Source organism: Pistacia vera, unplaced genomic scaffold, assembly GCF_008641045.1.
Source record: "Pistacia vera cultivar Batoury unplaced genomic scaffold, PisVer_v2 Contig679, whole genome shotgun sequence".
Lineage (NCBI taxonomy): Eukaryota > Viridiplantae > Streptophyta > Magnoliopsida > Sapindales > Anacardiaceae > Pistacia > Pistacia vera.
This window is the reverse complement of record NW_022196533.1, coordinates 474,782-479,476: the sequence shown is the minus strand read 5'-3', so window position 1 is coordinate 479,476 and position 4,695 is coordinate 474,782.

The window sequence follows — 4,695 nt, the reverse complement described above, 5'->3', positions numbered from 1 at the left end:
TTTTTAAATAGTCTCGCCTTAATGTGCGCCATCGCTTCTCTTTCTAACGACCTTGACACTCATTTTCTGACTGCTAAAATCTAGGTCAACTTACGAGTGTCTTTCGTTGCATTTTTTTAAGATCCGTCTTTGATTCGTGTTAGAATTAAGAGAACCCAGTTGTGTTTTTTTTTGGGTAATTTTGATTGGTTTTTGTTTTTGGGTTTGTGTTTTTTATGAGTGTAGGTATTGAATATTTTGGCTTTAGAAGCAGACGCATGGAAACGATGAGATAATATTCTTCAATTTTTGTGATTTTTAGGATTGATTGTTTTTGTAATTTGTAGAAGCTTTATTAGATTTATGGGGTTTTAATTATAAATTACGTGTATGATTAATTTATTAGTTTGATAAGTAGAAGCTTTAATTGATGATTGTATTATTCTGTTTATGCTAGTTTAATTGTTTGAGAGTTACAGTTTAATACATGATAAGGTTTTTGCTTTGGTATATACATGATAAGGTTTATCTATTTGAAAGAGATTTTTGAAGAGCCATTTTTTTCTTAAATTAAAATAAAGCTTTCGGCAATGGTAATATAAACAATGATTTATAAATATCAATTATATAATTAATTCATTAACGAAGCCCATATAGGATTGCCAACTTTATGGAAAATTCATCAATTTCCAGTTTAAAAAAGGGCAATAATCAAAGGAATCAGAATCACCACAGAATAAAATCCTTACCGAGACATAATGAAGAATATTATTACGTTTTAATGAATATTAGGGGAAAAAAAAATTAACATATAATCCCTTTTTTAAATAACAACCATCTCAAAGTATAAACATCAATAAAACAAAAATGAGTAAAATTACCAACTTGGTGGAGGAGGTTGAATCCTTATTGGAACTCTGATAGATCCGATCATAATGCTGTGGATAGAGTAGTGATTTTCTGATACCTTGTAAATGTTAGTGAGGTTGAATCCAAATACTCTCATAATTTGGTACTCTGATTTATTGATCCCGCCACAAGGTCGTAGACACAACCAAAAAGTGAGTTTCTGGTGCTTTATAAAAATAAGGGTTAACTTCATGAGGCGATTTTGACGTACAATTGGCTACTTCACTTGCTGCAACCTTCCTCTCTCGGCGGAACTAATAACATTTCCCCCAGGCTATACACAATATTTTCTTCTCCAAATTTTCAATGCAACCAACTTCTTCCGAAAAACTCAACCTTAAAAGCAACATAACAAGATCATATTCAGATAGTTATAAAACTTCCATCTGACTCAATTAGTCTACAAGCGTGATTGCCCTTGAGGGAATTGTAAACAGAGAACGTCAGTTGGGTCGAGAACGATTTTCTTTTTCTTTTGCTATAATCTGAAAGGAACTAACAAAATTTTTCCACCTTCTAATCTACTAGCACAATATAAGACTCCATCCATACAAGCCAAACTAAAAATATCTCTCGTCCAAAATCTTCTAAACAACAATGAAGGTCCATCTTGTATCTCTAGGCCTACATGTGTAGATCCTCATCGATTCCCATTCATTCCAACCATATCTGTCAATACTACAAAATCACACACTCTTAGAAGTTGGATCGCCTGAGAATATTACCTGACTCCTAACAAAGTATAGAGGAATTTCCAATACCGAGAGTTTTTATTGTTTCACATCGGTAAAAGGATTAGAAGAAGAGTAAACTACGAGCATAATCATCTCTATACTTTGGATATAAGAATCCAACCATACTTGAATCATGAAACCTTGATTCAAATGGTAACTACTTCTTTTTAATCTTATCTTTTTTTGTTAGAAGGGTTAAGAGATACACCAAAGCCACTTACCCAATCATATCGGTTGTACTCATAAGCAATAACCAAGGCATTGATCTGCAGATTTGAAAGCATAAGTATTCAATCGCCAACCTTTGCAGACAGCCCGAAAACGGATTTGATCGTTGAAATATAGATGTCTCTATATCTCGCTTGTATATCAATTGGAAGATCAGACCATGACTTGATGTCACTGTCATGGTTCATGTTGGATGTAATTATGTGAAGAACTTGTTAAAGACAAGTCGCAATGGGAGTATTGAAAGAAAAACAATTAAATCTAAATATATCAACTATATATATGATGATCCTGTTGTAAAGGATTGATTATAAGGAGAGTTGTTATTGAATTGGAAAACTGAAATAAAGAATGATGTAAATAATGCAAAATTAGCCAAGAGTTAGAGTTAGAGTTAAATATATTAATTAATGTGACTTAAGATAATTGAAAATTGATTGTAATTTGATGTAAAACTAAAAACAGTAAATGAGCATTACGAAAATAAAAAAATCTGAATAATAATATTAATCCTCTTTCTAAAGTAATAATCTTCTTAATTATATAGTAATTTAAAAAAAAAAAAAAAAAAGAGTAGAGCAAACAAATCAATGAAGGAACTTTTAGGTTATTTGTGGTGTGTTCTATTGTTTCGTTGTAGTATTTTGAAGTATGAAACCTGATCCAAATAGAAACTCCTTTTTTATTTGTGATTCAAAATATCTTTCAGGAACTAAAATAGGATTCAAAATTTTGAATTGTATACGTAGTATTTTAAATTGTTTTCAAATTAAATCTATAGAAAAACAAATTTTAACCTGTTTTCTATTTTTACACAAGTTTTTACGGTTGTATTCAAAACCGTTTTTTGAAAACAATTCAACTCATTCGTTGTATCTTTTGTTTAAAAAATTACAAAAAAAAAAACCAAATTTAAATTTTATATAAAACATGCATTTAAAAAAGAAAAAGAATAAAGTTTGCACCTATACAGTCCTTATTAAAATTAGAAAACTAAATAGAAAGAATAATGTCCTACAAAATTAGGATGGCTTCGTTTGATTCAAAATTTTGGTTTTTGGGAAAAGTTTTTTTGAAAAAAGTTAAAAAAAGTTGAATTGGCGGGTATTACGATGTAAATTTATAAATTAAAAATATCCTCTATGTTTATTTTTTTTACAAAACACCCCCTATAATAAAACATTAAAAGTAACAAAAATCCCTCCAACCACCTTCAAATACGGACAGCCGACCACACCCGCCGGAGGGTGGCCGGAGTCGCTGTAACAAAAACATTAAAAATATTTAGGGGTATTTATTAAATTAACAAATTTAGGGGTTTAAAAAGTTTAATAAGTGAATATATTATGAGTTTTTGGGTATTTTACTGTTTAACTTTTTTGGGAATACTAAATTAGTATTCCCAAAATCCAACCAAACGAAGCCGATTATTTTCTTATATTATTACTAAATTTTGTTTAGTTTAAGATATTTGATAAATGGTCCGAAAAATAGAAAACTTACCTACAGGGTATAGAGTTTACCGGGTTTGGGCTTTTTATTTTGAGTCCTTTTCTGAGTCTTTGGGCTCTCTTATTGGGCTTTTCCTCCATGTCCAGCAACAAGAATTTGAGGTATTTTACAAGTAGGGTTATTATGTAAATCCAATGTGTTGACATTTTCTGTGAGCACTGTTGGTTACACAATTATGCCCCTGATCCTGGGTGTGGTCTTTTCCGTAGTAAGCACTTATTGGCTACCTTGTGTGTTTGATATTTTCCAACTCTTAGATTATTCATTTAATCCAATATCCAAAATATGAACATGTTGAGAGGTTAGTATACCTTTTGGAGGTCACATTAATGAAGTTGTTAATAAACTTAAAAGGATGAATTAATGACATTTTCGAAACTAGCGAATGTCAATTACAAAAAAGAAACGAAAGAAGTAAACGCATGCCGCGACACAAACGTGTCTTAATGAAAAAAGAAAGAAAGAAAACTGCAGCAAATGATGAAGAAGCAAGATGACCGATCGCTGCAGCGAGCGCTGAGAAGCAGCACTTAACGTGAAGAAGAACGACAGCTGCGGCGAGCGTCCTGGATCGCAAAGTTTCAGCTTTATTTTTTTTTCTATTTTCTAGTATTCTAGTTTTAGAATAACTCTTATTCATAAGAGATTGGTTGAGTCAAATTAGGGAAGTAGAACTTGATTAGGGATTTAGTTCATAGAGTTTTGCTTGCATCTAACTAGGAAGTAGAAGTAGTTAAACATTAATGAAAAATTATGAGAGTTCTTGTTTCCTACAGTAAAAGTGTTAACGTTTATTGCTTCCAATTCCACAAACTTAACTAGGAAACATAAATAGGGAACGTTTCTTGTCATTGTTTGGCCATCAAAAACTTTAAATCTCTATTGCAAAATCAGGGATTATAATTCTTTCCTTGGAGGAATTTTTTTTTTACTAGTTTTGCCTGCAATCCTCTTGAGTCTCTACTCACAAAAACTGAAACCATGACCATGATTTTTATAAATGTTTTTTTCATTTGAGATTTATGGATGGCTTGGGAAAACTCTGCAACTAAAAAAAGAAGTATGGCTATGTCTCTACTTGAGCGGAAGAACCTGATGCCTCATGGTTAGTGTTTTTTAATAATCACTAGTACCTGATTTCGCGTATTTTTTATCTATTTGAGACTGAGTTTGAAGAGAGATATGTAAACTCAGAACCCAATACTGTAACTGGCAAACACCTGCACGGTGGTCTTGGCTTCACAGCCGAAGGGAGCACAACTAAAGGACGTCTATTATTATATCAATATGCATCAACTTCATATTAGAAGGATAATAATCTTTAGAAACCTAA